The sequence below is a fragment of the Drosophila sulfurigaster genome, chromosome 2L (genome assembly GCF_023558435.1).
Source record: "Drosophila sulfurigaster albostrigata strain 15112-1811.04 chromosome 2L, ASM2355843v2, whole genome shotgun sequence".
Classification (NCBI taxonomy): Eukaryota; Metazoa; Arthropoda; class Insecta; order Diptera; family Drosophilidae; genus Drosophila; species Drosophila sulfurigaster.
Genome location: NC_084881.1, coordinates 28,097,871 through 28,121,594, shown reverse-complemented (window position 1 = coordinate 28,121,594; position 23,724 = coordinate 28,097,871). Strand labels below are relative to the sequence as shown.

The 23,724-nt window shown below is 34.1% G+C and overlaps 1 protein-coding gene, 1 long non-coding RNA gene and 1 other non-coding gene across 4 annotated transcripts in view; 1 reads left to right on the top strand and 2 right to left on the bottom strand.

The window, feature by feature from the left end:
• The window catches only part of LOC133842495 (protein nubbin), a 54,457-nt gene extending 47,668 nt beyond the window's left edge, over positions 1–6,789 (bottom strand). The window contains exon 1 of the mRNA XM_062275603.1: positions 6,213–6,789. The gene's annotated coding sequence lies outside the window, so the exon portion shown is untranslated. The remainder of the gene's footprint in view (positions 1–6,212) is intronic.
• Positions 6,790–13,290: 6,501 nt separating this feature from the next.
• On the bottom strand, positions 13,291–15,688 carry LOC133850048 (uncharacterized). Of its 2 annotated transcripts, none has more exons than XR_009895578.1 (3): positions 15,015–15,035; positions 14,073–14,551; positions 13,291–14,009 (listed from the first exon to the last, which is right to left on the bottom strand). It is a non-coding gene; the product is annotated as an uncharacterized LOC133850048 (long non-coding RNA). The 2 variants fall into 2 exon arrangements; XR_009895577.1 differs by lacking the exon at positions 15,015–15,035 and adding an exon at positions 15,307–15,688 and having other exon boundaries at positions 13,292–14,009.
• A 6,165-nt stretch (positions 15,689–21,853) lies between these two features.
• On the top strand, positions 21,854–21,926 carry Trnak-uuu (transfer RNA lysine (anticodon UUU)). Its single transcript has one exon. It is a non-coding gene; the product is annotated as a tRNA-Lys (tRNA).
• Positions 21,927–23,724: the final 1,798 nt, after the last annotated feature.

Here is a 23,724-nt window from a genome sequence, read left to right as displayed (position 1 = left end):
CTGCATATAAAATATATAAATATTTTAATTTCAATCACTTAAGAGTATAAATATCATAAGCATGAAGATAAATTCTATAGCCAAAAACTATAATTATAATTGCGAATATTCAGACAACAAATTCCTTATACAAAAGTCGCCCAAAAAATTGAGAATCTTTTTCAAAAAGTATGTCAAGTTGAATTGTTACAAATTGCATATTTATGGCGACAACTTTAACACATTTTAAATATACAATTATTGTGTTTTTCGAACGCGTTTAGCTAGAGTATCAATTTCATAAGCCTAAATATAACATTGTGTATAATTTGGCAAAGCCAATTACCAAATACCAATAGCAATTACCAATTACTAATGATAATGTACAATACGAACAGGCCTTGTTAGCTATTGACTACTGTACGACTTGCATTTGCCTTGACGTTTTACCATAAATTTATAGCGCAAATTGTATAACACACTCGATCCAAAGTGTCCATAGTTATATGTAAATATTGATAAGATGCATGGTCAGGTGTTGCGATCGTGTGTGTGTGTGTGTCGGTGTTGGTGTGTGTGTTGGTGTGAGTGAGTGAGGAGCATGTTGATTTGAGTAGCGTGACGAAGACCTTCTAGGCACGAACACAAAACGAGGGTTCAGTATGTCGTATAGTATGTAGTATTTTTGGTCAGGGTGATACATTTAGTTAGGGCTTATTATCTTAATACAAATGACAATAAATAGAAATAGTACTTGGTGGTGTTTGCTTTCGATATTTTTAGCATGCAGCTTTTGAATGCTAATTGAAGTTTAGTTAAAAGTCCACGTACTGCGCATAAATATTAAATATTAATTATCTTTAATGCAAAACCAAACAACAGCACTTTTTTTGCGCGCCTGCCTAGCGCCCAATCGATATATGTCAAATTGTTAAAACAAACTCGAATGTTCTATGAAATCTCCTACTCCCATCCGCCATGAATAATGGGACAGCGCCCCCATTTGGCCCCCCATTCGTAAAGTGCCATTCGTAAAGTGGGATTCCTTGCGGCTTATGGAGGACTTAACATGCGGAGCCACATTATAATTGACACGCCCCAAACGCAATGAGGCATTAAACAATTTTTGACTTAGCAACTAAGACAAATTAACCCATTTACAGTTCTTCAGCATTAGAAAATAATGCAAAACAAATTACTGATTGCCATTTGCACATTAGCATTTGAAAACGGCAAAACAAAAGATCCCCAAAATGTCAATAAATTGTGCATAAATTATTACGAATTGCTTCGAGTAGAAAAAATAAATAAATTAGCAAATTAAGTATATAAAATCTTTAATATATGTCATTATTTAGTATATTTGGTAGGCTGCATATTATAATTGGTTTGGTATATATCAAATTTAGTATATATGTGTAGTATATTCAGTATTTAATATATTTGGTATATTATTACTGATTTAGTATATGCCATCTGCAATATATGTTCATATAGTATATTCAGCATTCAGTATATTTGCTTGTTGGTATATTATTATTGATTTAGTATATTAAAACTTTAATATATGTTTATGTTTTATTCAGTATTTAGTATATATAGTAGTTAGTATATAGTTATTAATTTAGTATATACTGACTTTAGTATATGTGTATGGTATATTTAGTATTTAGTATATGTGGTAGTTGATATATTATGATTATTTAGGTATACGTCATCTTTAGTATGTGTTTATATAGTATATTCAGTATTAAGTATATTTGGTTGTTTGTATATAGTTATTAATTTAGTATATACCGACTTTAGTATATGTGTATGGTATATATAGTATATTTGGTAGTTGATATATTATGATTGATTAAGTATACACCATCTTTAGTATGTGTTTATATAGTATATTCAGTATTTGGTATATTTGGTATATGTTTTATTTACTTTATATATATATTGTATATTTAGTATTTGGTATATTTAGTATATATTTTATTGCCCAAGTTGTTTTCATAAGATATCTAGTCTATCTTGAAGTGCAATTTAACATGTTTGCTTAATAAACTTTTATCGCCAGTCGATCCCTTTCTTCCGCTAACTGAACAATCTATTTCCTGTGTTAGTCGGGGCTTTCCCTGTTTATTTAGAATTCATATTTTCACGTGACACCTGCAACTGTAAGTCATAGACGACATCGACATGGACATTAACATCATCATCAGCTCAAAACACCACGTTTGACTCATTTCCATGCGCCGATATCTCTAACCACGTTCCGGCGTCATGATAACAGACCCACTTAAATAGTGTTGCTACTATACTATCGTCTGGTCAGAGATTTGACTGCAATTGGCTAATGAATGGTACTCATTGTTTTCCTGTTTGTGTTGCAAGCAAACGTGTGACAGTTTTCTAATTATTATTACTATATATTTATTGTAGTCATTTTCGCAGAAAAAACACTTTGGGCCATAAACGACGATAATCGCATGGCACGAACAACTTATCAAAACAAACCACTAGCAAGTATCATGAATGAGCGACTAAAACGGGAATCTATTGGAACCAATTTGGTTTAAGGCACAATAATTGTTGGCAAATTGCTCATTTGTTGCGAAAGAAATGGGAGAAATGAGCTAAGCAATGATGTCATTTGGTATTATTGGAAATGAATGAGTTAAAGGTGGCAAAAGATTTAGAATTATGTCTATAATTTATTTAAAGATAGAGCTGGGAAAATAAATTACGAAGTTTGTCTATAAATAGATAACAACTTCATAGAGAAGACAGCTGAAGAAGTTATTATCGACATCTTTTGTACCATGGTCAACATTGTGTAATCATCATATGCGACCAACTTTCGTGGCACTAACCTGGCCCAAAACAATCGCAAACTCTTTGAGTGTGTGTAAACGTGCACGAGCACCAGCCCCCAACACACTACAATCACAAAACTAATCGACACAATCGAACGAAAAAATTGTACTTTGATCGGGCCAACATCAGCATCAGCCCATTTGTGTGTTTTGTTTACCCAGCGTAGAGGTTAAAAAATTCTACGAAATTCATTGAAGTGGAGTGCACAATAAATGAAATCAGGTGAATTTAATAAATTCTAATCACAAGCACAATTGCCCCTCTGCTATATTTGTTAATTTCGCAAATTATATTTTGCTTAAGCATTATCTTATGCTTCTCCTGCTTGCGATTGTTGAGTGCTCCAAATGATTATGTGAGTAGAGTGCTTACATTCGTCTCGAGATATTCACGGTATCTTTTAACGAGGTGCGTTTGAAAAATTTGCTTATCTTGAACCAGAAATCCATGAGGACCTCCGGTTTTATGTGGTTTTTGCGTTTCTGCGTGTTTAAACACGTGTAGCTTATCATTAAACATGTGGCCAAAGCTGTCAATTGAATGACGACATGTCGCTGACAAATCCACGCAAGTGATTTATGTGAATCATATTCAAATTACCTACCGCAAAAAGTAAACCTTGATAAGATTTCAAATATTACGATTCGCGAACGTCTAAAGTTTAAACATGAAATCATTGCCCAAGTTGACATTACTCAGTTTATTTCAATAAATGATTTAATTATGCATGGGAAATTTTATATACATACATATATGACAGATAAGATACTACTTGAGCGACTAACAAGTGTGGTTTTCCAGAAAATTAAACCACTTAACATTGAAAGTTCATAGCTGGAAAATAAAATGATCTAATAGGAATTCGGTATAGATTAATACTACATATTATACTAAATACCATACATTGTATGATGGAAGTCCATAGTTGAGAAATAAAATGATCTAATAGAAATTTGCAATAGACTCAACGAAATCTAGCAGACAATCTTAAAGTAAGAATATACTATATTTTATACTATATACTAAATATTGTATAATATACCATATATTATACTAAACTCTAAAGGCTTAATCAAACTATTTAAAATAACTTATAACTACTTAACTACTATTGATAGAACCACTTAAAGACACACACCCTCAAATTAGGAATATATTACATATTCTGCTATATACTGCATATTGTATAATATACCATATATTATAATAGACTTTGACAAGTTGTTCAGCAAAGATTTAATCAAACTATTTTAAATAGCTGATAAGCTAGAATAGCTGTATACTTAAAGATAAAGTTGTCTACTTCATTTAAATGTAAAATAGTAAAATGAATTTGCAAAACGTTTCCCTCTTGAAGTATTTTAATTTATAGAGTATTCCTCCAGCGACTTGTCAGCCAATTGATTAGTTTGTTTTTCAAGTGTCAATTGATTTTTAGGTGTTATGAAAGTCAGTGAATGATATGCAAAACGTTTGTTAACGCATACGAGTTGTGCATGTTATTCTTTTGGGCTCTAATTGTGATTGTTGTTGTGGTTGTTATTATAGCGGGTCTTAGAGGTAGAGAGCAGCATTATCTGCTGCCTTCAGCTTCGTCCTCGCCGCGCTTAGGTGTCGTTGTTATCAGTGCATGACAAACAAATTGAACTCATTTCTTTAAACAGCTTCGACGACGCAATTGTCAGCTAACAGCTACAGCAACAGCTACAGCTATAGCTAGAGATACAGCTATGTTATAGCTACAAATACATACATAAATATTCCAATAAGTCTCAACTTGTCGCTGTCTTTGGTTGTCCTCATCGACGACGTCGTCATCGTTGTCGTCTCTGGCTAATCAGTTCATGTACATGCAGATACCGAATATGGTAAATGGAAAGCATGCAGGCAAGATAAAGAGACGGCACCGTAGAAGCATAGCTGCAACAGCAACGTGTGGCATACATATAAAGCACGGGGTACCATTTTTATCTAATTAGGCTAAGCAGCAGGCAGAGCACGACAAATATTTATTATTGTACAAACACAACATACAGTAAAATAATCAATCACTTGATCGTTACAGCAAATGGCCTGTCCACGGCGTGTATCTGTGATTGTATCTGTATCTGTTGGCTGTATCTATATGGTGCACATATAGCCAGATAACGGCATTTGAATAAGGTAAGGAAATGCAGTTCACTACCAACTTGTCGCTACAAGACACACACACACACACACTTACACATATAAACACTCGTTGCAACTAAAGATACTTGTCAGCTCGTTGCGTATCTGTAACTTTGACGAGGCGCACAAGTGTTATGCTAATAAAACAAATCGAAGTCGAACTTATCAGCAAAGATATACATACAAATACAGATATATATATGCCATATTTACATTATCGCAGTCGAAGACGACGACGACGACAATATTTAAAGTGTAAATCGATCGATCGTCGTTTCTTTTTTTTTGCTTACACATTTTTATATTTTGTTTATTGTATTTATTTCAATTTCAATATTATTTATCACCCGTACGGTGCTGGGCACTGCACTGCATGATTGGTTGGTGCCACATTGCGAAAGCCACTTCAACATTTCGTTTCGAGTAGTGTAAACTTTGCTGCAGGTTCTGAACGTACTTTCGGCACACTATTTACTTTAGACTTATACGCATACTATTTACATTCTGACGTCTTCTTTTCCCCCTTGATTTTATTGTCGATTTTTGATGACGCAAAACGAAATGCCAATTGCCTGACATCTGTGCTTTAAGTTTATGAATTTGATACTATGTTAGTTTCGCTCGTTTGTCGCATTGTTTATGATAAGCATTTTGGCACACATAGAACTGACTATTATTATCGCTTCGAATGGAAACTCTATGGAAAATTAATCTTTGTAATACATACTTGAGGTAATTATGAAAATTTCCCTCAAATTTGCAGTCACCAAATACTATAAACAATTCATAAATTAATCAGCTTTATTGCATATTAGTTACTAACCAAATTGAGGCATGAATAATGTTTTTTTTTTGTGAAGGTATTAATGACGATTCATATTTGGAAGAATAAAATTAACTTGTAGATTTCTTTTTATATTATTGCCTTGTGGAATTTGAGATAATCCTACTTACTAAAAGTTGTAGAAGAGTCGCAGAAATGTTATCAATTTTTTAATCATGACTTTCATAGATTTGAAATCTAAACTTCATTATGCTTTAATCTCATCAACTTTGCTTTAACCCTATTTTATATATATTGTAGATTTACTTTGAAGTTTACATATTAGTAAAGACAACCAAGTAATATTTTCTACTGAGAGAAACTTCATAGCAATTTACCTCATTTAAAATTAAATAATATGTAGTCAAATTACCTTTACAAAAACTTTAATTCCTTCACTAGTAAATGTTTCGCAGTAGTTTCAACAATTCACACTTATTCACCAACTTTTGGTCACTTTTTCATAATTGTTTGGCATTTATATTTGCTGTTGTGTCGTTGATCAAGCTGATCAGTTAGATAAATATACAATTCGTAACGCGAGCACAAGCACGTAAACAGTTTCTGATAGAACTTTATGAGCGATCGAGATACTTTAACCGATATTCGCGAAATTTGTCGAAATGCCGTCGTCAAAACGTTGGCGAGCAAAAGTGCAGAGCCCAAAAACACAGCGCAGCGCAAAACTCAAAACTCAAACTGAACTAAACCGGCTGTGTTTAGGCGTAAGTTAAAGTCCGAAACCGAATCGGTTAGTTGTATATATTTTTGTTTTAGATGCACAGCGAATAGAGTTGCGAGTTGTGCGAAAAAAATATAAAGCAAACGTAACGCGCGCGCGCACTTGAGTTACAACCACTGAAACTCAACTGAACGGAGTATCTTAAAGATGCGCAGATCAAAAGCGCAGCACGATCGCCTGGCTAACTGGCTGACTTTGCTGACTGCTGACTGCTGTGTTGTCTGCCCCAGGCTGGTTGCCCTGGCCAAAACCCAAACGCAAACGCAAACAGCAAACAGCAGCGAAACGGGCGCAGCGCAACAAGTTTTTTTTCTTTTTTTTTGCGCTGCAAAAGCAAATAAACAAACGGCGGCAACTGCAGCGGGCGACACTACAACAACAACAACAACAACAGCAATATCTATATCTGTATCTGTATCTACACACAGACAGCGCAATGCGTTGGAGCATGCAACACGCGAGCTGAGCAATTGCAACCTGTCTCACAGCAAGAGAGAATGATAACAAACACACACACAACAACTATTCGCTCTCGCTCTCCAGTCTCTCTCTTTGCCAATTTTCTGCCGCTCTCTCTCACACACACACCATTGCGAATATGTGATCGCGATCGCTCTCTTAGGTTCCACAAAAGCTGCACAAGTGAGCGAAGCTCTCGTCGTTGGCGTGCGACAAAGACAGCAAGCGTTGTACGCCCTCGCTGCTCGCCCTCCCGCTTGCGCTGATTTACGTTCCACCAACTGCATGAGCAAGTACTCTTACACACATACGCACACAGTCACATTATTCAAATCAGCCAGACGCTTGTCTCGCTCGCACTCGCTGCGCTTCGCTTTTGCTGTTTCGCTTTATTTAAATTTATGATTATCGCCGTCGTTCGTGTGTGTGTATGTGTGTTTTTTAATCCAATTGGAGGTGGAGCAGACGCTTAGCATGCTGCGGTGCTCTTCTAGCATATGCGCTGCTCATGCTAGATACTTTATCTACGCCTGCACATAAGCCCCAACTCAGTCCGGGTTGTAGATATTTGTCGTTTATCCAATTGGATTTGTGTTAACTGTAAACTGGTTTACCTCACCTATCATTGGCAAGGCAATATTCTAATAAGCATACTTATTTATTGCCATTCGTTGAGCAAGGGATTTCACTTAATTAATAATCAATTAAATCTATTTAACTCATTAGCTTTAATTGCTTATGATAATGGAATTTAATAAAAACTTAAATTATTGAATATTCAAGCTTCGATTTATGAAATATTTTTTAACTATTTTATTTTGATTGCATGACATACGATATTCAAACATTTTAAATGTTATAAATTTTAAAGTATAATTTCTAACTCTTTCATTATCATATTTAAATCTATATAAATAAAAAAGGGTTCAATTTTTAATAGTACTAGTAATGAAATTTATTGTTAGGTTGGAGTTTGTTTAGTAAATTAATATTTCATTTCTTAAATTGTTTTTAATTGCCTTGAATTGCATATGAAATATTTTTTATGTAAGTTTGTTAGGATTTTTGTTTTGTATTGACTCTTATATTCGGTTTTGTTTTCTCACATCTCAATCTTAAATTCGTCAAACACAGTTTATTTCTTATTTATTTCCAATGCATTCTATGAATTAATTAAAAAATATTTCATAAATTATATTCCGTGAAAATGTAATTAGAACAATCCATTTTCAATTCATTATTATCCACAAAAAACTATCTCAAAACAGATCACTTTTTGTTATACTACAATACAATAAATAATCGTTACCTTTTATGGTCATCAATAAATTCTTAAAGTAAATTCAGCTCAGATGAAGTATTTGTCTGATCTTAAGGCAAAAATCCAGTTTTGACTGATGTTCTCACGCCGTTTGTAAGGCCGAACACACGAAAATTAATCAACAATTAATCGACAGAAATTTGAACAAAAGCTCAGACTCATCTCAGAGTTCGACTTGTGCCAGATTTCGCAGTTTTCTCGTTCATTCGATCAGTTTGAATGGTAAAGAGCCTAAGACAATGCCATCGTTGTTGATGTTGATGTTGTTATTGTTATTGTATCTGTATCTGTACGCACGATCTGTGTGTGTGGATTTTGCTTTTGATTTTATCCGCAGCAAAACGGCAAACAGCAAACGTCTGACACAATTCCGCCAGCAATTAAGTGAGTGAACCAAGCGCAACTTTTGACTTCGGTCTGCCGGTCAAGTTAGTATCTGTGTGTGTGTGTTTAAGGAAGCTGTCAAGCTGTGTGTGCGACTGTGTGCATAATAAATGTGGCCAACAATTGTTTACCATATGCAGCGATCGATGGCATACCAAGCTGTCCACTTGGGCTTATTAGCCTGTCGTTTGCATTTTGCGGTATTTTCTCTCGCTCTTTGTACGCGGCGATCAAGCGACCTCCGCAGCGCATTCAATTTGAATGCGTCGGCCAAATTCCATACATTGCTAACTTGGCCATTCAAATGTTTGCCGACTTTCGTCGTCGTCGTACGTTCTTCTCAGTCTTCTTATTTTTGGTCATCGATTGTCTATTTGTGGTTTAATTAAGTTGCGTTTTGAATTTCACAGAGTTTCGCTGAGCTTCGTTTGGCGCTCGTTCAGCATAAAATTGGCAAACACATTATTGACACATCATTATCAATCATAGCCAGTAATATTAGCAGTAGTAATGAATGCTTAGGCCCAAAGAAAGTCGAGGGGAAGCTTGGCCAATAATGGGGAGGGAAACTACTACCGTTGTGCTCGCTTCTTCTAGTTGTTTTATGGCCATGATTTATGGCAGAATTCTTCATAGGCGGCCGTTCTGGTTGGCCAGTTGCCAGTGCAGCATGAAGCAGCCACACGGATAGAGAGAAGAGCCACAAGTCAGAGTGTATCTGCAATTGCAGACACATTTGCTGACACGCACTAAGCAAAAAAACAAGTAAGAAAGCTACAGTCGAGTGTGCTTGACTGCGAGATACCCGCTATCCATTTTCTGGTATATCAATATACTATTAAAATCAAAATAAACCATATAATAGAAAATATACCAATATACTATTACTATTACTAGACAGAATATACCATTAAGCATATTATGTTTAAAATATGCCAAATTTTAATACAAAAAAATACTACAATATATTGAAGACATTTTCTGGTATATCAATATAGTATTAAATTCAAAATATACCATAAATACAAAATATACCAATATACTATTACATTCGGAATATACCATAAAACATGTTATGCTTAAAATATACCAAAATTATGTACCAAGAAATACTAAAATATATTGAAGGCATTTTCTGGTATATCAATATACTATTAAATTCAAAATATATCATAAAATATAAAATATGTCAATATACTAATTCAGATTATACCATAAAGCATAGATTCTTAAAATATGACAAATTCATATTCCAAAAATACTAAAGTATACTACTTAAGGCTATTTCTAGTATAACATAAATTAAAAATATTTGAATATACTATTAAATTCAAAATATACTATAATATATAAAATTTATCAATATACTATTACATTCACTATATTCCATAAAGCGCATAATATACCAGACGGTTTCAGCAGTTGTCGTTGATAAAAAATATATGTACTTTATGGCCTATTACATTCATTTCTTACACGCACAAATTTATAATACCCTTCTACTCTATATGTAACGAGTATAACTACTGCACAGCTACTATATACATATGTATGTAGTATACAATATCTATATATGTGTTATGCTTTATGGTTCTAATACCGATGCCAAGTTTTGTTTAACATAAACTGACTGATTTGATGATGGCCATTTACATGCCATCGCAAATTCCAAAGAATTTCATTTTTAATTTTTATTTAAGCTCTTATAGCACGCATTTTAATTTGTAATTATGTTTACAATTTTATGATTTTATATTTCATATTCCAAAACCAAGAAATGCACTTAGTCAAACTTGTAACTGCAATTAGCTATTGTAATGCATTTGAAACAAATATTAATTGTGATTAATGAGTTCTATTTACATTTGCAAGTTAACATACGAATTACTTTCAACAGTGATAATATCTAGAAATGTCTTTCATTAATCACAAAGAGTAGTATGGAATATTTTATTAAAAGTTAAAACACATACATATACTTTATAGAATTTGTTCATTATTTACTTATAATGTAAGCAAGGAATAATTGCTGAGAATTTTTATTAAAGATTAATGCAATTATTTTAAAATATAATTTAGCGAACTTTGCGAAATGCAGGTCATTTATAAACACGCTACACATTGTGGTAGATTTTGTACTCTATGGTATATTTTAAATGCAGTACTATATACCAAAAATATAGCATTTGATATATTATAGTAAATTTACTAATTGTTGTACTCTATGGTATATTTTAAATGTAGTATTATGTCTAAAGTAGCCTTTGATATATTTTAGTATTTTTGCGGTATAATAATACTGTATATTTTATGAATAATACCGCGATGTTTTCCATATAATCAAACCAATAAAAAAATCAATTTGGGTACACATTTTTGATTAACTATATAAAAAAAATATATCATCTATGTTTATTCTCATCAATATCATATAACATGAACTTTCTATTTACAAATTTTAATAAATACATTATCCAAGATTTGAAAAGAAAATGCATAAAATTAAAAATATTTAATAATTATATGGTTAAATGTTTCACTATTACCAGATGATCTCTATCTTTGTGTTAATTCTCTATTCATGACCAATCTTCCCTCGCTTTCTTGACATTTTTAAGCTGTGAACTTCGCACAAAACTCTCGAGTTGCCAAACAAATGCCGCAGTTCACACTTGAAACACGCAATTGGTGGAGATGCATTTTAAATGCATTTATCTTGTACGCACTTTAGCCTTAAGACAGCGTCTAGTCAGGGTCACTAAACCAAGCTAAGCTTTTGCATTTTAATTGCACTTCCAATGAAAGCGCATTAAGGAGAGTATTTGAAAGGGGCTGTCAGGTAGCTGCCATTTTTAATGAGTCTCTGTAGCCTGTGCACAGTGCTGTGGTGGCTGATGTCAAATTGCGAAATTATGCAAAGAGCAGTTGAAAAACTTGAACAACTTTTAATTGTCGCATTGCAACTGCAACGCAAGGCAAGACAAATGAGAGTCTTGGTAATTAGACTGCCAAGTTGGCCAAGTTGTGGAGCATTACAAATGAGGCGTTGGCGTGCGTCTTGGCCAGACACTAGACTATTGCTTGATTATTGCAAACTTAAGATATAATGAGCAAGTGATTACGATTATTATTATACATTATAATGATAATTTCAATTAGTTTGCAAGCCGCTTGGCATTTTAATTGTTTTTTGAGCAAACATTTACAGGCATGTTAACATTAATCAAAGCACAGCAAAGTCCTCTTTCAATTAGCATAACTTGTGCAACTCGACTCCGCCTCCAAAACGAATTCAATCCCAAGTGTTTTATGCTGAGCTTGTGATCGGTTTATTGAGATTAGGCCAGACAAATTGCTCACAGATGATCGGGCAGTATTTAAGCAACTGCTTTCAACTGCTCTCTTCGATACGCATCTCAATAACTCTAATTACTTTCAAAGATTTTCGAATAGCTTGGCGCCAGCTGCGCTTGACTTTGGGGTTAATTTTCTATATTCATATCTTTGGATCAGCAAATTATAAGTACGAGAGAATATTTGTTGTAGATGCACTCAATACTCGAGGTGCACTTAATCAAATAATTGATGAGGCATTTCAACAGTTTAGACTAATTCGAATGCCTCTCCGTGAAGTGGGGAAATAAACAATCTCCCAGAGAAGACTGTAATTACGTCGTTGGATCGACTCTTATTTCACTTTGTTCACTTGACGTTTTGTAACTAGCATTTACAGCTACATAACAGCTACAGTTTTAGTTATTAAAAGTACACTGTTTAGATAGCCTGCTATTGAAAGCGTAATTGTAAATGATTTAGGACTAACAGCAGCCTGGGAAAATTCCACACATGACAGCAAAGGCCACAAAAAAGGTGTGAACAAAACAATTGAAATTTATTGAACTACATAAATTGCAATTGTTTTGTTAGTTGTTATGTATTAATAAACACACGACAAATTATTGTATTTCTTTTTTTAAATATTTCGAATAATTCAATGATAATATAATTTTGAATTACAGCCAATGTTTGAATGATTTTGAATAGTTAATAGATTACGAAATTTTGTTTCATATTTTACCATTCTTTAAATAAAAATTCGCAAATAGTCGCAGCCAATACTTGATGAATTTCAAATAAGAAATTGATGATACAAAAATGTACTTAATTTTGTTAACTTTGTAAATAACAGTGTCCAATATGATATATGTTGTGTGTTTCAAGTAAACTGTGAATAAGATTTGATTAATTTTATACAATTAATAGCTAGAAAATAATTGTGTTTATTTTTTAAATATATTTTCAAGTAAATTTCGACTGCAATTTTATGGATTTTAAATAATTATTAGAACGACAATAATTTCATTCGATTTTTACAATTTATTTTAAAGAAACTGTGGTTAATATGTAATGGCTTAGGATTAAAATAGTTTGACAATAATTTCATTTCATTTAATATTCCAAATCCTGATTATTTTGAATATGAATTCATACATTATTTTTAATAGATTCTTATCGTTACTATCTCCGATCGTTACTATTTAAACCCATGTAGATTACATATAATTGTAGTAAAAATAGTTTTTGTAGTTTGAAGATGACAGCTCTTATATAATATTTAAAAGTTTGAATATGGCAGTTCATATATTTCTTAAGCATTTAAGACCACACTTCATTTGGCTTTTCACAATTGACAATTCCATCAGAAAGTTTCAACTGATTTTAACAACTTTATAACCACACATCTTGTTGATCTGCTAGTTTTAATGATGATACAAGTGAGCTGATAGGAAGAATTATCTATGCATTTTGTCGGCAAAAGTCTTTTGAATGCTAAATGGTCATAGAAATGGCCAAAATTCATGTCTTGGCAACAATGTTGTACGACAAGCGCCAAGTTTGCGCTGCAAATCAAAGCTGTTGCCGTTTTGATAAACTCGTTGCCGTTGGCGTTGATGTTGATGTTGCTCCGTTGATGTTGCCACCGTTTGTTGCCGTTGGCCGTACCACTTGGACATATATGGCAAAATTAGTGGGATGCTTGAGTTACGTTGCATTGGCGATGCAATCGCTAAGGTCTGAGGAGGACGGGGGAAGAGAAGCAGGCGGGGCACCAAAAGTGTTGCCGCCAGTCAGCGCTTGGCAATGCGGCTCAAAGATTGTGTCGCCTTCGTCGAAGGTGTCGTCGTCATTAGCACAATGTTCGGGCCAGTTGGCGACACAATTAGATGGGGGCCTCAATATCAGTTAACTGCAAAAGATGTTAACTAACATGCGTTGAAATTTCCAAATCATTCTCATTCTGTGTTTATGAAATTTTATGCACTCACCGGGAATGGGAATGGGACTCAGATACATTCGAACATTTCCTCACGCCAATAAACGCACAATTATAATAAAAATAATCACCTAGAGGCTGCCGCTGTGTTAGCTCCCGCTGCTGCATTTGGTCATAACCAGGAACCGGGAACGAGGCGACGGGAACGAGGGGCCAGCATAGAACCGTTGTCTAGACTCCACACAAAGACTCGCTCGGACTCTCGATAGTTGTTGTCGGGATTATCGCCTTTTAGACACATCTCAGGTGGCAAGTTTTTCTCTCTTCTCTCGCAGTTCTCTTTGCTTGTTTTTATCGTCGACAATTGGCGAGTAATTGCTGCTGCATAATAATTTTTCCCGACAACTCTGCTGTCGGCACTTGGCTTGGACATTTCAAGTTTTTTGCCTAAGTCTTTCGTTTTGCGCTCCTTGAAGGCGGCGCACGTTAATCCATTTAATCCGTTTTTGGCATTAGTTAGACGAGTTGTGCCTCTGGCCAAATAAAAAACAAAAATTAAATGAATATCATAATTGATACCGTTCAAAATAGAGTTGTGAGAGATTTTGCGATAAGCAAAAAATTGTGTTGTATACATAAACGAAAAATATGAAAAAAATTAATTAAAACATTAAGCAATAAATTAACAGACAGCGCATAAATGTAATAGAGAATGTCATTAATATATATATATAAAAAAAATACGAATTCCAGCACAAGGCAAAAAGCAAATTGACCCTAAAAGGCGCTTCAAATATCTCAAATAGAAAAGCATAAAATTACCGAGCAGTTTTATAATATTTACGCAAGTTATTACAATATTTATTTGGCTTGTGAATAGTAAACTTCAATGCATATAAAATTATAGAATATTTACTGAAGTACGTTGACTAACTTTAACAATTACATTTTAAACCAAGATTCCATTCTTTACAGTTCAATTTAATAACTTTACCTTATACGAACTTGTTGAAAATTTGGTATACTTTATATTATTATTATTATTATAATTATATTATTATTATATTATTTATTTATGCCAAATGTATTTTATGGCCAAGCTGATTCTAATTGCAACAAACATCTCTATTATACCCTGTCGATGTTGAAAGGGCTGCAGATTTGATATCTTTAGCCGTCTGATTATAGATAGAAAATATATTAAAGTAATTCTAATTTCAAAGATGCAGATTTCTACTTTTCGAATAGTTTACTTTACATAAATTTTTCCATAAATTTTTCCATACCATTGTAAAATTATAAAAAAAACAAATACTATGAAAAAATTAGAGTATACGTATATATTCTGCTGATTTCTCAATGCTTCATTAACTTGTTGCTGCTTCTTCGGTCACATCGTAAATAAATCCCTCGATTACAACTAATTTTCGAGCTTTAGTTTTCGAGTCATTCCATATATTCAAACAAATTGGCTGCATTTCCTCCTCCTTCTTTTTCTTCTGTTCGAAGAACTTATAGCTCAGCACAAGCAAAAGAAAAACTGCAAAGATGCTCACACAAACAGAATAAACGAAAATATCCATTTTTCAAACTTGAATTTTTGTTTCACATTTATTTTTGGTTGTATTACTATAGAGCTCACTTTGAAATGTGACTAGAAAACATTTAAGTTACACACTCTTGGCACACTCTGACACTCATTTCAAGGCCAACTTTGTGAGTGGATAAATGTTAACAAGGAAGTTCAACATACTTTTAAAACTGAATCACAGTTGGCGACCAATTCCCAAACAGATGCTAATTGCAACAAACATCGCTTTATATCCTATAAAAGTCGATGTCGAAATGGTTTTACTGACTGCAGATTTGATATCTTTAGCGCTCGGATTATAGATAGAAAATATATTAAAGTAATTCTAAATGATTGCAAATAAAACTGAAGAATATATTCAAGAAATTTAACGTCATTATCATTTATTTTAGAATTTCAAAGACGCAGATTTCTACTTTTCGAATAGTATACCTAACATTATAAAATTATAAAAAAAATACTATGAAAAAATACTATGAATTAATTAAGTTTGTGGCATCAATTCTGCATTCAGCTGATTTTTCAATGCTTCATTCACTTGATGCTGCATCGCTCTCATCCAGCGTCAGATTGTGTTTGGTAATTTATTCTCCCTTGATCACCTCACCAATACGTTCATACATCTTAGGGAACGGTCGAGGCTTAGAATAAGCTTCCGGTTTCACGCCAATCAATTGATTCTTTTCCAAAATTAGTCCTGCTCCTTCGGTCACATCCACAATATATTTCTTGAATGGAATAAAAATGCGAGCTGTAGTTTTGTTGTCATCCCACATTTTCCAATATCTTGGCTCCATTCCCACCTCCTTCAACTTTTTTATGCATTCTTCAGCTTCAGCTTCTTCAGCTTTCTTCTTTTTCTTCTGTTCGAAGAACTTATAGCTCAGCACAAGCAAAAGAAAAACTACAGAGACGCTCACGCAAACAGAACAATTGAAACAATCCATTTTCCAAAGTTTAATTTTTGTTTCACATTTATTTTTGGATGTATAGTCTAGTGTAATACTTAGAACTCACTTTGAAATGTGACTAGAAAACATTTAAGTTAAACACACTTGGCACACTCTGACACTTATTTCAAGGCCAATTCTGTGAGTAAATTAAAGTCAACAAGGAAATTCAACATACTTTTAAAATTTAATCACAATTGGCGATCAAGCCCCAAGCAGATGCTAATTGCAACAGATTTGATATCTTTAGCGCTCTGATTATACATCGATAGAAAATATAATATTTAGTATTTGCGCAGTATATCAATTTGGTGTATTATTTAAGAATAATGAATATTTTTAATGTTGTACTATTTTAAAATGCCAAATGTAGCCTTTGGTATGTATTTAGTATATTTGTGGTATATTAATTTGGTATATTTTAAAATTTATACAGCATGTTAATTAATACCGACTGTAACTTTCTTACTTCTTGTTCACATCATTATTTTAAACCAAGCCTAAGAATAGAGTACAGCTATATTAAAGAAATTTTACTCAGAACTCATTTGTTTAAAATAATTTGCCTTTTCAGACATTTATAATATTGACAAATTATGCTTAAATTTGTTATATATATTTTAAGCCAAGTTTTTATTCATTTCAATTCAGTTGTGCGATTATCTTAGAGTTATTTCGTATATGAAATATGTTCACCAACTAAGTTTAACATTAATAAAAACCCAGTTTAAATTCTTCACTGCTCAGTTAGCTACTTTGAAGTGACATTTTCTTGACGCTTTTGCAGTCCATCAAATAATTCGCTCAATTAGGCTTTTTATGAAATCCACCAATTAGGCTTAAAATGAAGTTAGTTAGTTGTAGCTGCTAATCAAATTATGTTTCACGGCCAATAACAAAACACACCTGAGATTAGATCAATATTCAAAAGTGGCCTCCACCAAATTGGCAACAATCTGTCAGATGCTTTTCACAGCACAACATAACGATCAAGAAAACGAGTTGACTAAATGCTAGCGACAATTTATGTTATAAAACGCTACAAACAGCAAACAAAAAAAAAAGAGTCGAAAATTGCTTTATGAACACGTTTCAATTGCCAGTTGCAGGCAGCTCTGGCAGTTTTCCATGGCACGTCGCTGGCATGTTCGATGTCATGTAGACCCGATCTCCGAGTCGGAGACTCCGAGTCCGATCCGTTGTGATCCGCTGTTGATGATGCGAGTGGCCAAACAGCAAACGGCAAACGGCAACTGCATGCAACTCTCCCAAATCGCAGAGCAATGAAATCGATCATTTTCCCACGATCAGTGTGTGTTGGCTGTCAACAGTCTCTCCAGTGCTCTCTTCCCCCCTTCCACAGCCCATACCCCCCTCCACTTGGCACTCCCCCTTCCCGTTAGACTAACTCTAGACCAGTGTCCACTCTTGGAGTAGCAAAAAAAAACACACTATAAACTTGCCCAAGCCAGCCAATGGGCAGGCATTGCTTAGTTTGTATGTGCTGCTATGTAAATGCTATAAAAGGATTTTGATTACCAGCCCCGACCAGACAGACAGACAGACGGACAGACGGACGGACAGCTAGGCAAGCAGACAACTTACAGACAGACGGACAGACATTATGATAGACGTCTGGCGACTGGAGGTGTTTGAATTCTATTGGGGCCACAACCTGAAACGGAAGCCCAGACGCACCTTTTCAGCCACCTTTCACAATCGATTGCCTTGGGCCCCGAGGATGACTCGACCATTTCCATTGTGATTGCGATCAATATCGCGAAGCTGTGAAATTAAACGAATTTAAATGTTTTTTTTTGTGTTTAGTTTGTTTTGTATTCAACTTGATCTTTCGTTGGACCGACGCGTCGGTTAATTGTTAATTGCGTTTAAGCCATGAACAAACAGTTTTTCTTCTTCTGTCTTCACTCTTCTGTTCATTCATTCAGCTTTCAACTGTCCTACGAAAACGCGTCGGCTTTATTCTAATTAGCGTTGTGCCCCGGGGGCACGAACCTCTGGTCTTACGCAGCTAACAGCTAAGAGCGAGGCAACATGACATGGCATAGTTGTGCGTCATGTGGCTGACGTTTATACCAAGTGATCTATAAAGCAAGGTGGGGTATATTGAGGTTAGAGGAAAATGAGAAAAAGTCTTAGTCGACTATAAATGAATGTGGGGTATATTGAAGTTAGAGAAAATTGAGAAATTGTTTAGGCGAACAGAAAAGGTGTTCAGAGAAAAGCCTTCAAATTCTTGTGGTATTTATACAGTTTTATTTGCTAGATACTAAGCTGATGTATCAGAAGCTTAGTAACATCAAATTATGTCAGACTTTGTAAACTGATCTCGCAGTAGTTCAGACGAAATAAAATTTGTTAAGAATTTGCTACAATTTTATACTCAAATATTTAAACTGAAATCCCTGTTTTAAATTCAGAGACAGATGAAATTGTTTTACCATTTTTTCTATCACTTTCATTTCAAATTTAGAGATGGATAAATTGATTTACTATTTCTAAAGATTTTATTCCAAATTTTTATATATACATATAAAAAAAATATATTTTCGTTTATAACCACACTGAATGCACAGACAAAAAGGCAGTTAAGATCAAGTGATCAGATTTTACAACAAAGTGAAGTGATATTTAAAACTTAATACGGGTTTGTTTGTGAATTATAATATGGGCACATTTTCAGCTATTACATTTATTTATGTCTGCCACACTAACAGGGTATTTCTACAGTCCATCACATTCCCAATTCTTCTGCCAGTTAGCTGATCTCTGCTGGCTGCGGCTGCTGCTGTTGATGTGCGCCTGTCAAGCGGCTTAATTGAGCATGCAGCTCAGTTCTTTGACATGTTTTCTATTTGTCTAATTTGTCAAGTTGCCTTGTCCACAGTCTCCCTCTCTCTCTCTCCCTCTTTCTCTGGATTGGGATTTCGAATTGGGATTGGAACAAAGCGGAAATGATAAGCCAAAAAAAAAGCATAAAAACTTTGACTTAAAGATTTTCAAGCATTAAGCTTTCAAAACAGTCAAAAGCGTGGTCAAGTTTCGACCCGAGGTGGCTAACAAAATATTTAAATTGATCTCTTGAGCGCGTGTTCAAACAATGCACACTTATTAAGCCAAGTGGGATCTATTGTTGGGATTAGATCAAGTACGCTTTTTGTTGATGTTTATGTAACATAGTTACGTGTTAGGGCATGGCTGAGTGGGCTTTATCAGTTAATTTGAATAGATGCGAGAAGTGGTTAGAAAGGGAAAAGAAACAAACTATAAGAATAAGACAGTACAAGATAAAAATTGAGAGTTTAAAGAACCTAAAATGGTTATATACTTTCAACATTATTTACCAATTTCATCCCAAGTTAAAGCATTGATAAATCAATAATGTGTTTATTGGGATTAATTTTCTGAAAGAAGAAGGTATTGTTAAAAATTAAACCATCTAAATTTTAATTACTTTTACTTATTCTTAACGATCCATTGTAGATTTGCTCAATTTGTAGATTCTTCAGCAATGCTTAATTGATCTCTTTGAAATAATTTTCTTTATTCTCAACGATCTTCCATTGTGGATTTTTTTAGTATGTTGTTTCCTTGGCAATGTTTTCTTCACATTTATTTGTAATTTTCCTTCAATTTCATTGTACTTTTTCCGAGCACTTTTCCTTGTCGTACTTCACTCTACCACCGACAATTTCTGACTAAAAAGTGGCAGTAAAAAAATACATCAAATCATTCAGCAACCCTTCTAAAAAACGGAGCTGCAACCCTTTCGCTTCCAATGGATTTCACTTTACATAAATGGAAGCAGATGTAGTTCCATCTTTTTTTTTAGAACACTTCCAACCCCAGACTACGTTTCAGCCGCTCGCCAGATGGCGCTTGAGTGCACAGAATGTTGCTGTGACTGGCAAAAAAAAGAAGAGAACAGCTCAGATTTCTAGGATTTTATTGGCAGCATTTTAACATCAATTAAACGCAAAACTTTTGAATAATTTATATAATTAATACCCCGCTACGTTGATCGCAGCTGGCATTCGAGAGTGAGACAGCGAGATGTGGCGAAAGAGAGAGGTTTTAATAAAATATTTTAAATAATTCCGTAATCTAAATGCAGTCATCGTCAGCACTCAGCAGACGGCAGCAACGATGATGATGGCGTTGGTTTCCATCTCCGCTGTGACAAACAGGATGCGTACAAAGAAATTCTAAATACCAAAGAGTCGGTCGCGCAGCCAGGCACAAATCACAAATTGTCACGTTAATAGTTGCAGCCCCTCACCTTGCCTCCTCTCTTCTCTGCTCCCACTCTTGAGCTGTGCAGCTTGTCAGCCTCATCATCGTGAAGATCTGTTTGCTTCTGGCTTGTCGCATCCGTCTAAATGCAATGTAAATTTTTTTGTGCGCGCCATTGCATATGTCAAGACAACAACAAAACGCAGGAAGATGCCACAGACGCAACTCTGCGGCAAGCTCAAGTTGCAACTTGCACGCTGCACACACTGTTGCAGAGTCGTCTCAGCACGTTTCGCTGATAATTTATGAGACGCCTTATTAACATCAGTCAGTCAGTCAGGCAGCATTCAACTTCAACATTCAACTTCAACTTCAACTCGAAGCCAAGTTGATGTCCGCGTGGCTTTCCTTCTTGGAAAGCCTTTGCGGATGCATCTCCTCTTTTTGCTGCACTCGCATTTCAGGCTCATTTTAATGTAATTTCTGCTCTTTAATTTGTAAATTATTTTAATGCTCATCATAATTTATCGTTTCTTTCGCTCGCCAAATGCGTCTCCTGAACATGCATCTCACAGTTGCATTTCCCTTTTCAGCTTACGCAATCTTCGTAATGCAAATCAAGCTTCGTTTTTTTGCCAAAAATAAAAATAAAACCCACAGTATTCGCGTCATTCTATGCAAATCATGAAGCCAGTCCACAGAGATCTGGCATTTGCATAAGTATGTTGCCAATTCAATTAAATGCCAAGCTCCGGTCAGTTGTTAAGGCATTTCAAATGTTAATTCTCAAGTGCATTTGACTATAATTCGCTGCGAATAACAAACAAAATCGAAAACCTTTTAATTCTAACGAATTTGTTATACACTTTCAAAGACAAAACTTGGTAAAGTAATAGTTTTTATTATAGAAATTTCTATAAATCATTTAAATGATTTTATTCATCAATATACTATTCAAAATACCTAAATATATCAATTTTAATTATTCAAGTATTGAAATTATTATGAGAACAGTTCCAGAATCTCGTGATATCACATGCCCGGGTAGCTCAGTCGGTAGAGCATTGGACTTTTAATCCAAGGGTCCAGGGTTCAAGTCCCTGCTCGGGCGATAATAATTTTTTTTATTTTCACTTTTTTAAAAACACATTTGCATTAAAACTACATTTTTAAATATTCTAATAATTAAATATTAATAATATTCTCTTTAAACACAAGAGAAATTCATTTACGCTTATTTAGCTCGACGCAAAACTTTGATCATAGCGAATACACTCATTTGCCTTGTGGCATGTCAAACAACATTCACATTTAAGTACAATCCGAAACAATCGGTTCAATGACAAGTTGTGCAAATATGTAGGTTTTTATATTTATTTTGATTTGATTGGCTTGCCAACGCTTTGTCTCATGTAGAACACTGCGATTCAGACCGAGACTTTGACTGCAACTCAGACTTCAACTGCGATCGCAAATTGTTTGCATAAATTTTGCTCGTAACCATAATTGTGCATAAGCAATTATCAATCGTGTGTTTAAGGAGAACAGACTGCGTAATTATAAATTGGCTTAAAAGGATTTCTCGACAATTAGCAGCATGATTTTTCATAATTTTTAAACCAAATTAGCTTGGCTGACGCCATGACGAATCCTTCTGATAAATTAGCAGCAACAAAAGCAGCAACTCAACTCTTCAGCGAGTTCGCTTTTATGACCAAATTACTGTATTTAAAAATCTTTAATAAGCGCAAAATATGGCACACTGTGCAGAGACGAGTCGAGTCGAGTCGAGAGACCCACTTTAGATGCACTTTCAATGCCTCAATGGAGCAATGGGCGTTGCAATCTTGAAAAGCGCCGCCATCAGCAGCCCATCAACATCAAAAAACCAGCCTCTTGCCTCTTCTCTCTCCTCTCTCTGTTGCTCTCAACAGTAGCCAGACTGCTGACGTCTGCTGCATATTTAAATGATGAGACTTCTTCTCTCTTTATTTTCCATTGCCTTCTAGCTATGGTTTTTTTTTTTTTTGCTTAACTCTTACTCACTTATTGGCATGCCCGTAAATTATCGTCTGACTAAAAGCCATCGGCATTCGCATTAGCATCAGGTCAGCGAATGCTGCTCGTAATTACCCACAGCTGGAAAAGTGTTTTCCTATTCTGTTTGTTTTTTTTTTCACCTTAACAATGTGTAGTTTGCTAGGTTTTGAATTCATTTAGTTTGCAACTGGTTATATAATATGACGTTAACGTTGTATTGTGTTAACTTTTTTAATTAACAATTACGTTTGATTAATAGTTGCGGTACTTCATTATCAATTTGCACTCTTAATTTAATTATAAAAAAATGTTTAAATTAGCAACTGGGAAATTAGTTTGGTTATCTTTTTAACAAGTCAATAAGAAAATAAACAGATCAAAGTGGATTGAAGGTCTCTGTTTAAAGTACATATATTGTATTGTATATTTTACTACGCTATAGTATTTTTTTGAGTGAAGCACAATATCAATATACCAAATACAACATTTGATATATTTTTAGTAGTTTTATGTATATAATTTTTTGTATCCAATAACTCTATGATATTTTTTATGATTTAAGTACTTTATGAATATACCAAATACAGCCTTTGGTATATTTTAGTACTTTGCGGTATGAATTTTTGCATCCAATTACTCTATGGTATTTTTTGAATGAAGTACTTTATCAATACACCAAATATAGCCATTTTAGTAATTTTGTGGAATACTATTTCAGTATATTTAAAAATTAATACCGCACTTATTTTCTTTTATTCGAAATGGTATTACTTATTTTTCTATATCTTTATTCATTACAATATGATATTGCTTGAAATTTATATTTTATTACTTTTACTTATTGTTACATTTTTTAAATTTATTTTTAT